At 45.2% G+C, this 12,001-nt stretch overlaps 1 protein-coding gene across 2 annotated transcripts in view; it reads right to left on the reverse strand.

Moving 5' to 3' along the window:
* SLC66A2 (solute carrier family 66 member 2) overlaps positions 1-12,001 on the reverse strand; it is a 58,640-nt gene that overhangs the window by 44,890 nt on the left and 1,749 nt on the right. The gene's annotated exons all lie outside the window — the stretch shown is intronic.

A 12,001-nucleotide genomic window follows, 5' to 3' on the forward strand; every position in this document is an offset into this window, starting at 1 on the left:
TTTTTGTTCTTTTTATTATTATTATTATTTTTTTTTTTAAATTAAAGTGAGGTCATGAAAATGATTTTGTAGGATTACCATAAGATCTTCTGAAAGAAAAAGACAAAGATAAGGTTTATATCTTGTCTGCTTGCAGATACAGCAGGAAAGACCAGGTCAACAGAACACATCAAACAGGTCATCAGCTTGTTTCCAGTATGCACCAAGGCTCGAAGCAGAAAGAAGTCTGGAAAGAAACTAGAAGCAAACGTGCAGCTTGCCCTCCCCTCTTCCCCCCAAGCAAAAAATTTCCCTTTAGTCTCAGATGATGTACAGTGGGGACTACTGAGCACTCCCACAAATACTGCAGAAAAAGAAACTTGGATTGTGGCCAGCCTCTGCTGAAGGGCTTTCTCTTATGATTGCAACAGGTTCTACCACATGAAAATGGGATATTCAAGTGAAAAATGGTGACCTTTCAAACTCCTCTTTCCACATTACTTGATGGATTTTTAGCCATCTCTACCAGGACTCACTAGAATGGCTTAGTAACAGGTGGAAGCTTTTCCTGAGGAGTCCTTGAAGGATATCAGATTTACAATGGGAAACCTGCAGACACACCAGTGAACAGCTTCTCTTTGCTCATTTATTACTGTTCTTTGCCTTGAAGACAAAGATGCTGAGGATAACGTGGCAAAAATACACAGCTGCACTCCCCAGCACCTTCAGGCTGTGCCACACAGCTCACTAGCCTTCTTGATTCCCTCACAGCACCATTGCTAAAGCCTTTCTCTATGCACACCATGCTGTAAGAGACCTCAACTGCACTGCCACCTGAAGCCATGTTCAAGGCTTACCTCTAGACAGTTGCTGTTTTACAGAACCCTAGCAAAATCTAACTTCTTATGCTACTTCAATGACAAAGCTGCTAGTAAAAACTAAGTTTGTCATCATATTCTCTTACACAATTTCCACTACCACCATTTCACCAGGGATATTCTTCCTCGTTAAGGATCATCTAATAAGGGACAAGAGAGATCAGAAAGCCTCACCCATGTTCCATAGAAATCCACGTGCAGAGCACAAGCAGCCCACACCAACAAAAACTACCAACATTATTTCTTATCACATGGCACCCAGCTAAGGGAAACCGCAATGCCTTGTGCCTCCACACTGCTCACTGTAAGCACTGCCATTAGCTCTGGGAAGAGTAACAGGCACTTATCACAGAACTCTGGAATGGCCCAGGTTGGAAGGGACCTTAAAGAACATCTAGTTCCAACCCCACTGATGTTGGCAAGGTTTCCACCTACTAGATCAGGCTGCCTAGGGCTCCATGCAGCCTGCTGTTGAAAACCTTAAGGGCTGGGGCATTTGCAACTCCTCTGGACTACCAGTAGTCTACCACTCCCAGAGTAAAACACTTCCTCCTAACATCAAACTGCATTTACCCCCTTTTAGCTAAAAACCACCTCCCTTTTTCCTACCACCATCTCCCCGCATAAAAAGCTGGTCTCCTTCTGATTGTAAGCTCTCCTTTAAGAACGGAAAGACTGCACTAGGCTTTTTTTGTTGATTTGTTTTTTTAAATCTTCTTCAGGCTGAATAAGCCCAGCTCTCTTGATCTGTCATCATAGGAGAGGTGCTTCAGGCAACAGCTCCATGTTTTTCTTGTGTTGGGATCCCTGGACCTGGATACAGTACTGCAGGTGAGGCTTGACAAGGGCAGAGTAAAAACGAACAAACACTTTCGTCACCCTCTTGGCAACCCTTCTTTTAATGCAGCCCACATACAGTTCTGGGCTGCAACTTTTTGTCCATCAGGACCCTCAAATCCTTCTCCACAGGGCAATGAGTTCTTCACCCAGTCTGTACTTGTATCTGGGATTGTCTTGACCCAAGTGCAACAACTTCCACTTGGCCTTGTTAAACATCATTAGGCCCTCTTTTCAAGGATGCTCAGCTCCCTTTGGATGGCATCCCTTTCATTGTACTGACTGCACACTCAGCTTAGTATCATCTCTAAGCATGCTGAGCATGCACACTCAATCCCACTATTCAGGTCACTGATAAAAATGCTGATGAGCCCCAGTCTCTAGATGGATCCCTGGGAAATGCCACTCACTAGCAACCTCTATGTTAAGCCTTTGACCACAGCTCTCTGGCCGCAAAAATCCGGCTAGTTCTTTATCCACCTAATAATCCGACCTTCAAATCCAGCTCTTTTAAGTTTAGAGATAAGGATGTGGTGTGGGACTACGTCAGAGGCCTTGGAGAAACCCAGGCAGATGACCTTTCTTTGTTCACTGCTGCCAACACGCTATCATAGAAGGTTACCAGATTGGTCAGGCATGATCTGCTCTTAGTGAAGCCATGCAGGCCATCTGAGATTGTCAGCTCATCTTGCCTGTGCCTTAACATAACCTCCACAAAGATCTATTCCATGAATGACCTTCTCAGGCACAGATGTGAGGTTCATCACTTGTAGTTCCCTAAGTCTTCCTTTCTACCCTTCTTAAAAATATGAGATGTTTCTCTTTTACCCCCTTCCTTCCTACCCCCTCCACCCCCCACCAGGGACTTCACTGGACAGCCATGCCTTTGCAAATACGATCAAGTATCCTGGCTATCACATCAACCAGCTCCTTCAGGAGCCCAGGATGTATGCAATATTCCCCACATACTTGTACCCGCTCAGTCTAATTGGGTGGTCTCAAACTTGTTCTTCACTTACAGCAGGAGGGATTTTTACTTCCACAGCCTCAGCCAAGATGTTCAGGGACTTGAGAGGTGTGGGAAGACTGAGGCAAAGAACTTGTTCAGTACCTCAAACTTCTCTGTGTCCATCATTGACGTTTTTCCCCCCCTCACACATCAGAGGAGTTGTGCTCTCCTCGGCCCTTCTCTGATCAACGTACCTGCGGAATCCCTTCCTGCTATCTTTCACATCCCCCATGACGTTCCACCTGCACCTTAGCTTTCCAGAGCCAACTCTGTATGGCTGGATCGCATTTGTGACTTCAACAAGGCTTCTGACACTGTCTCCCATATAATCTTCACAGGTAAACTAAGGAAGCGTGGAATAGATGAGTGGACAGTGAGGCAAACCGAGAAGAGCTCAGAGAATCACGATCAGCTGTGCAGTCTATTTGGAGGGCTGTTGCTAGCAGTGCTCCCCATAGATTGCTACTGTATCTGGTCTTGTTCAACCTTCCCATTAGCGACTTGCACCAAAGGATGAAGCGTACCCTCAGCAAGTTTCCTGATGACACAGAGTAGGAGCAGCTGACACACCAGACAGCTGTGCTGCCATTCAGCAAGACCTGGACAGAGAAGAACCTGATCAGGTTCACCAACACTTGCATCAGTACATATTAGGGCATGACCTGCTCAAAAGGAGTACTGCAAAGGAGGACCCAAGTCTCCTGGTGGATATTGAGCCAGTAGAGCACCTATGACCAAGAGGGCCAACAGCATCCTAGGGTGCATTAAACAGAAGAGAATGGCCAGCACATCAAGAGATGTGATCCTTCTCTTCTATTCTGCCCCAGTAAGGCCACAACCAGAGTACTGTTTCCAGTTGTTGGCTCCCCAGTCCAAGGATGGGAACTTCTGGAGAACATCCAGTGGAGGGCTACAGAGATGAGCAGGGGCCTGGAGCACTTTCTTTATAAGGAAAATCTGAGAGACCCAAGACTGCTCAGCCTGGAGAAGAGACTGAGAAGGGATCTTGGCAACACTTGGAAATATCTGAAGTTCAGGCATCACAAGGATGGGGACACAATTTTTTCAGCAGTGCCCAGCAAGAGGACAAAGAGAAATGGGCACAAAGTGGAACGCAGGAAGTTCCACAGAAATATGAGGTAGAACTTCCTCACTGCAAGGGTGACAGAGCACTGGAACAAACTTCCCAGACAGGCTCTAGAACCTCCTTCTCTGGAGGTATTCAAACCCATCTGGATGCTTTTCTGTGCAACCTACTCTAGGGATCTTGCTTTAGCAGTAATGTTGGACTAGATGACCACCACAGGTGCCTTCCAGTCCATAAGATTCCGTGATCGTGGAAACATGGCAGAAAGCTCTTGCAAAAAAAAAAAAAAGAATGCAGCTACCCAGACCAAGTGCCTGCCCAAAAGTGCAGCTATTTGGGTCTTTGGCTGCAGGAAGTGCTGAAGCCTGCTGCTGCCCTTGCAGGATGATAGAGATGCCATCTATGTGACGTGTGAGAAGGTTGATTATCCACACAGCACAGTGGCAGAGTTTCAGGAGCCTCAGGCATTTAAGTGGGGGATAGGCTGGCAGAGAATCTCCCTGTCATATCTAAGAGAAAGGCACCATGGTGATACATCCCAAACAGGGCTGGACCCCCTGCCTTGTCATCACTGGGCAAAGGGAGGGGACCTAAGAGATGAGAAGGATTGGAAGCAGATCCCCACTTGGTTGGCAGGTAACCCCCTCCCCAACCTACCCCATCTTTCCAGATGGCCTTATGCAATTGTTTTGAGGCTCTAGAACTCCAGGAACAAGTAAATGAGGATTACAGGAAGGTCCATCCAGGAGGTTTTCAAGGAAATTGACTCCACACCTCAAGACTGCCTCCACGAAGAGGGAAAGAGAAGTAATTGTCTTAGGTCACTCCTTTCCAAGGGGAATGAAGGGCTCCAAATATCAGACATCCTACCCATAGGGAAGAATGCTCCTCTCTGTGGCCAAGGTCAGGAATATTACTACAAGACTCCCTAGTCAGGTTTAACCCTCTGATTACTGACCATTACTGGCAGTTCAAGCTGGCAGAGAAGCCTGAGGGCTATCAAAAAGGACTTCAGGGGATCACGATGGTTAGTTGATGGGGGTACAGATGGTGTTTTCCTCTATCCCTTAGGTGGCAGGGAGGGATACCAAGAGGACCAGGAAAACCTATCTGATAACTATATGGCTGAGAGGCTGGTGTCACGGCAAGAATTTTGGCTTTTTCAACTATGGGGAGTTTACTCAGCATCTGTCCTGATGAAGCCCACCTAGGTCAAAGGAGAGGAAAGAATTCTGGCCCAGGAGGTGCCTGAGCTCATTCACTGAGTTATGAAGCCACACTCCATCATATCTGAAAAATCACAGCTGCCAGGCAAAGTTCCCTGGACCTGGAAAAAGGGAAACATCAATTCCATATTCAGGAAGGGGAGAAAGGAAGACCTGGGGAACTACAGGGCAGTGAGCCTCATCTCTGTGTCTGGGAAGATGTTGGAGTGGTTCCTTCTGGAAAAGATGTTAAGGTACATAAGAGGTGATCAGGGGCAGCCAGCACAGCTTCACCAAGGGCAGATTGTGCCTCACCAATCTGGTGGCCTTCTATGATGGACTGACAGCATCAGCTATCTAGACTTGCACAAGACCTCTGACACAGTTCCCCACCACATCCTTATCTCCAAATCCAAAATCCCCTCCAAAAGAGGGAGACAGATTTGGTGGATAAGGAATGTGGTGGAAGGCCATTCCTGGGCAGGCAGAAGTCCAGGAAGAACAACCACTTCAACAGCCTTTTACTGTCATCCACTAAGCAGGTCACCTTGTCATAGAATGAGATCAGGTTTGTCAAACAGGATCTACCATTTGTAAACCCATGCTGACTGGGCTTGATCCCCTGGTTAACCTTTAACTGGTCCATTATGGCTCCCAAGATTATCCATTCCTGGCACCGAGGTGAGACTGACAGGTCTGTAGCTTCCAGGATCATCTTTCTGGCCTTTTTGAAGACGGGGGACACATTTGCCAGTCTCCAGTCCCCAGGACATCCCCGGTTAGCCAGGACTGCTGAAGGGTGATGAAGAGTGGCTTGGCAACCACGTCTGCCAACTCCCTCAGCACTCTAGGGTGCAATCCATCCGGCCCCATCCAGCTTTCAGAGCAGGTCCAAAATGATCTCATCATGGATTATGCAGGGCCTACTCTGTTCCCCACCCCTATCTACCAGCACAGGGGGCCGTGCACCCAGGCAGTAACTAGTCTTCTATTAAAGACTGAGGCAAAGAAGGCATTAAGCACCTCTGCTTTATCCTGATCCTTGGTCACCAAGTTGCCCCTGGCATCCAAAAAGGGACAGAGATTCTCCCTAGCCCTGCTGTTGCTGTTTATTGTTGTCCCTTACCTTAGTGGACAAGATCAGTCCTACCTGGGCTTTGGCTTTTCTAATTTTCCCCCTGCACAGCTTCATTACACAATTGCAGTTGCCATAAGTCACTTGCCCACTCTTCCAGAGACCATAAACTTGCCTTCTGTTCCTGAGTTCCAGCCAAAGGTCTCTGTTCAGCCAGTTCGGCCTCCCTGCCCATCGGCTCGTCTTCCATGACTTGGGGATGGTCAGTTCCTGCACCTTTAAAACAACTTCCTTAAAGTATTCCCTGCCTTCCTAGGCTCCCATGCCCTCCAAAACTTACCTCCCAAGGGACCCATTCATCCATGGTCCTACAGAGGCTGAAGTCTGCCCAGCTCTGCTGACTCCCCTCCATGATTCAACAAGGACTGAGAGATCCAGCATCTCATGATCACTACGCTCCAGACAGCCTCCAAGCTTTACACCCCCCACAAGACCTTCTCTGTTAACAAACAGCAAGTCCAGGGTCTTGCTTCCCCTTGTTGGCTCCTTCACCAGCTGTGTCAGGAAGTTACCTCCCACACTCCAGGAACCTCCAAAACTGTTCTCTTTCTGCTGTATTATAAATGCAGCAGATGTCTGGGAAGTTGAAGTCTCCCATGAGAACAAGGGGGAGAGACCTCGAGACTTCACCTATCTGTCTATAAAGTGCCTTGTTCCACCTCTTCATCCCAGTTGGGCAGCCTGTAGCAGGCTCAATGAGCCAGCAGTGCTCCTGCAGCTCAGATGACCAGTAGTATCCTGTGTTGTGTTAAAAGAAGGGTGACCAGCAGTGTGAGGGAAGTGATTATTCCCCTCTGCTTTGCCTTTGTAAGGCCCCATCTGGAGTACTGTGTGCGAGCCTGGGGCCCCCAGAACAGGAGGGATGTGGAGCTGCTGGAATAGGTCTAGAAGAGGACCATAATCAAAGGTCTGGAGCACCTTATCTATCATGAGAGGTTGAGGGAAATGGGCTTGTTTAGCTTGGAAAAGAGTAGGCTCCAGGGAGATCTCACCCCAGCCTTGCAGTACTTGGAGGGAGTTTACAAGCAGGAGGGAGACTGACTTTTACACGGTTTGATACTGACAGAACAAAAGGAAATGGTTTTAAACTATAAGAGGGTAGATTTAGGTTAGATGTTTGGAAGAAATACATTACTCAGAAGGTGGTGAGGTGCTGGAACAGGTTGTCCAGAGTGGTTGTGGATGCCTCATCTCTGGAGGCATTCCAGGCCAAGTTGCATGGGACCCTGCTCACATCAGGGGGCGGAACTAGATATCTTTAAAGTCCCTTCTGATCTAAGTCATTCTATGAAACACTACTTCAGGCTGCTTGCTCTACTCAAAATGATATAAGGACCTGCCCAAGCAAGACTCTTCAAGCTGCCTTGATCTAGGAGCACTAAAAGCTGCTGCAAAGTTAGGTGACAAAGGAAGCAACTGTGACATCCACAGTATTCAAAAGATTTAGACTTTCAGTATCAGACTATGAGGAGAGAGAACTTTCCACAGTAAAATAAAATACTGCAAAAAAACTAAAGAAGTCTTTTTTTCTCCTGTACTAGTTAAACATGCAAAATAAAGAGGGGGAAGGATCTTACATTTTATCAGTATTCCAGCAGTCTAAAATACACTTAACGCAAGGTCAGGCAATGAAGATAAAAGAAACACTGAAGTGGAGCCTAACTAGTCACTGGGAAAACACCTAACTCCATCAGTACACCTTAATCCTGCTGCTCCAGTTCTGAGCATGTGCAAAACAGTAAGTGTCAATTGTGCAAAAGCAGCCCAAGCTAGAACAAACGTGTTGTGTTCTTCCCTAAGATGTGTCTTGCCCAATGTAGTTCTGCCTCACCTCACAAAGACAATTCCACTTACTGTGACAGCAGAAATCACCAAGCAATAGAAGTTAATACAGGCTTTCACCTCTCTGAATCAGCTTTCTCAGATCTTTGGGAAGTTAAAAAACTCCAAGCAAGATGGAAAGTACACAGAACACTGCATACCAACACAAGGGCCACAGGAAACAATCCACAGTTGACTTTAAAAAACAGCCAATGCAATGGCAGAATTTAATCAGCAACGAGCTCAAGAAATGAACTAGTTTACATTCAGATTTCTTGATACGAGTTTCTGCTTGACATGTAAACTTCCATGACTTTATGCAAACAAGCTTCTCACTTGGTCATACAAAATCCTATTTTACCTTTACATTCTGTACAAAAGAGTGGTGAATTTTATATCTTGCAGTCTGGCACTTATAAAAAACAGGAAATCGCTCTCAATATCTGAGCAAGACTCTTCTAGTAGGCACTGGTACATAGCGAAGCACGGGTAATGCAATCTCTCAAAGCTGCAGTCACTCTTAAAACTGGGTTTACAGCATCATCTCTCCCTTCCCATATGGAAAATCTAACTATTCATTTTAGTCATAAAGGTCTTAGGAGTGCCTCCTTTCTACCCCAGGTCTTACAGATACAAGTGGACCAACATTTAAAGACAAAGCAACTCATGACATCAGGCCTTGACCCACAAGTAGCACTGCAGGTGTTACAGCAAAATAAACATGGCTGGGTGAGTTTTGACATGCATCTCCCAGTCCAACACCTTCCTATAAATCACCTCCATCACATACTTGTCACAGTAAACCTCTGTTAGGAACAGGAGGCTTGTTTCACAGACTCCAGTACAGAGAGTTCCCAATTTTGACACATCTGAATTAGCTATCAGAACCAGCTTTCCCCTCCACATGAACTGGTGGAACAACAGGTAGCAAGCAACTTCTGCCATGAAATTACAAACTCCATAGTTTTCATCTTTTCCTGACCGTTAGAACTTACTTCCAAAGTTTGCCTTAAGGCAATAATTCTGTGATAACAGCTCTAAAACTGGAAGGCTTTGTGTTACTTTCTGTTGTTTAGGTTTCCCTGATGTTACTGCACAAAGTTTAGGCCACCGACCCCCAGAATTGAATCTCAAAACCTTTTGGAAGAATATAATTTAACTGAAAAAAATATACCGATCATATTGTATTTACTATATGAAGCATGTTATGGAATGCACAATTGAATAAAGTCCAAAACCCTGTGGAAATAGTGGGAAGTATAATTACTTTTGGCTGAACTTACTCAAGATACAACTAAGAATGCCTTCTGCTGACTTCTAAGAAACCTGTAGTTCCCCTTCTTTCAGCTATTTATTTTGATTTTAATACTCAAAGAAGGCACAACATCTCATTATAAGCTGTTTTAGAAAAAGAAGAGGAGAATGGGAGCGCAGAGAGAGAACTCAAAGCTCTTCTGCACCCACCACCCTCAACTGATCATGCAGCACCTCCTCACACCTGCCTTTGGTCGCAGCAATTCAAAGCGAGCAGCCAGCAGACTGCAACCAAGAAGGCAGGTTTATCTTTGTCACCACAAATTCGGTGCTGCAGTGCTCTTCAAACCCAGCAGCACAGAACAGCTTCACCAGATCGCTAACCACCTCCCACTTCCACACCAGTAAGGCCTTAGACACCCCTCGTGTATTTTAACAACTGATCGTGAGCAAGAAGTCAGAGCTAACTCTAGCAAACACAGTAAGACATCTGCTAAACAAGAATGGTAATTGTTTGTATCAAAAATGCAGAAAGAAATTACAGACTTTTTGGAGCTTGTCATGCACTTTCCTACGTACTAGCACTACAAAGGTGTTCTGTGCTGCTCCTTTAACCCACAGTGCAGACCTTCTCTAGGCCAAGCAGCCCAGAGCAAAAAGTCAGAAATGACTATCAATGGGATCCAGAGAAGACAGATAGGTAAAGCAGCACCGACAAAGGCAAAAGACTAGAGTAAAGGTGCAGCTGATACTGATCATTACAACCAGCAGCTACACTAGCAACCCATAAAATCCTAACATAATTACCATGAAAAACATAGCTAAATCACAATGCCTAATCAGACACAAAAATCTACTAACCACATTAGCAAATGGAGACCCCACTGTGTTGTGCTGTAGGCACATCTATTTTTCATATTTATTTTTTTTTAATCCTCTTTAAAGGGACCAAAAACTTAGTATACAGTCAACACATTAGACCTAAAGTTAGTAAGCTTAAACATCCGTTCTTTCTTCTAAATGAAAGCCATGTGTACATCTTGCAGCTCAGTCTCCTTCCACTGCTGTTCCACAAAGTGATGGCATTAAACTCATGGTTGGAAGAGAATCAGGCCAAACATGCGAAAGCAAAAGCAAAAATCTCTTCCAAAAGAAAGCTTTGAGCTACTGTGAAATACAGAAGCACAAAAAGTGGTTCAGTAGACAGCATGTCACTGTCATCACCAGCAAATATAAGTTCCTTGAACACAGCCCAAAACTAAAGGTTTAGATGTGAAAGAGAAGCAGCAGTGCATCGGCGTTTTCTATCTTCAAACATGGCTTACAATTGTGAATAATACAATCAGAGAAGGAAAAATGCTCAGAGGAGATAACTGGCCACAAGGCTGTTATCCTGGCTCTTGGCAGTCCCTTGTTCACTGGGTACCATCACAGCACTACTACTGCACTGCAGTAGCTGCAACTGTTTGTCTAAACATCTCTTCTCAGAGAGGAAAAGTAATTCCATCCACCACACAGCAGATAATCAAAGAAGAAAGTTAAGTACAGTTTTAAGTACATGTGGAACCTGCCTGTTCACAAATAGGAAAAGAGGGAATTGCCCCACAGGTGAGGTGAACAGAGCAGAGTAGAGCCATAGGGTGCGACTGGATGCCTGGACACCTGTTGTGCCTCAGAGATACAGACAGATCAGCGCTACTTGAGAGTGAAAACACAAAGAAACACTGTCTAAAAGGCAGGAGCTGTCTGCCTCTTTGCACTGCTTGTGTCTGAAACATGCAACGCCTGACTGACCCTCCAATGCAACCAGAAAAAATATCAAATTGAGGAAAAACCTGGAAGGAACACCAGAAATGATCACTGACTGACAGAAACGTTCCTGAAGTTAAATACATATGTAAACTGCCATTAAAGGCAATAACCACGACCTGCAAAGCAACACTACTAGAACTGGAAAGTTTTCAAGGCCTACACCTTAAGTACTTCAGGGTGGAGAGGAAGTTGTGATGGCACAAACCATATCCATAACAACCAAGAGCAACAAAGAGAAGCTAAAAATCAACTGAAAAAACAGACAAATATCAATAAAGATTTCAAAATTGAGATCTAGATGGAGATCTGGACTGGTCTGATAAAGGAAGACTTGCCATAGCAAGTTACTGGTCAGACAGGGGAAAGTTTACAATGCAAAACAAAACAAGTTGTAGGAACAGCTCTGTTCCAGCACAACAGGTGTTTAGGTTTCAATTTATGGAACAATTCAAAAGTTCTTGCTTCCCTCCAATGACTATTAGGTACATTGCTTACATCAAATTATCTAGAGTGCTACACATCCAATAAGGTACATGCCATCAGCTGTAGATGACATCAGACAACACAAAAACTGCACTGCCAAGCAGCTTTGTCAGCACATTTCAAACACGCCCACATAAATTAGAGGCTTTTGTTCTGCTACCTTATTCATCTTACTGTCAATTGCTGTGGACCAATAGGGATACCTAGTCTTTACAGAGAAGCTAAATATTCTCTTAGTGAATGTTGAATTGTCATTACGCAAATCCCTTTCTTCCAACAAAAAAATCAGAAGGGCACAGAGTGGTTTCTGCAAGCTCATGCCTGTCGTGGAAGTGGCTGCACCACAAGCCAGCAGCACCCCTTACATTGCCACACAGTCAAACAAGACTCCTGCTCCTGTCTGTGCATGTGCTGCACGGAGCCACTCAGCATCAACAACAAGCTCTGATACGACCAGAGCTCACACAGACCCAGTATGTGTCAAGGATATTATTAGGTGGC

This window comes from Lagopus muta, chromosome 3 (assembly GCF_023343835.1).
Source record: "Lagopus muta isolate bLagMut1 chromosome 3, bLagMut1 primary, whole genome shotgun sequence".
In the NCBI taxonomy this organism is placed as follows: Eukaryota; Metazoa; Chordata; class Aves; order Galliformes; family Phasianidae; genus Lagopus; species Lagopus muta.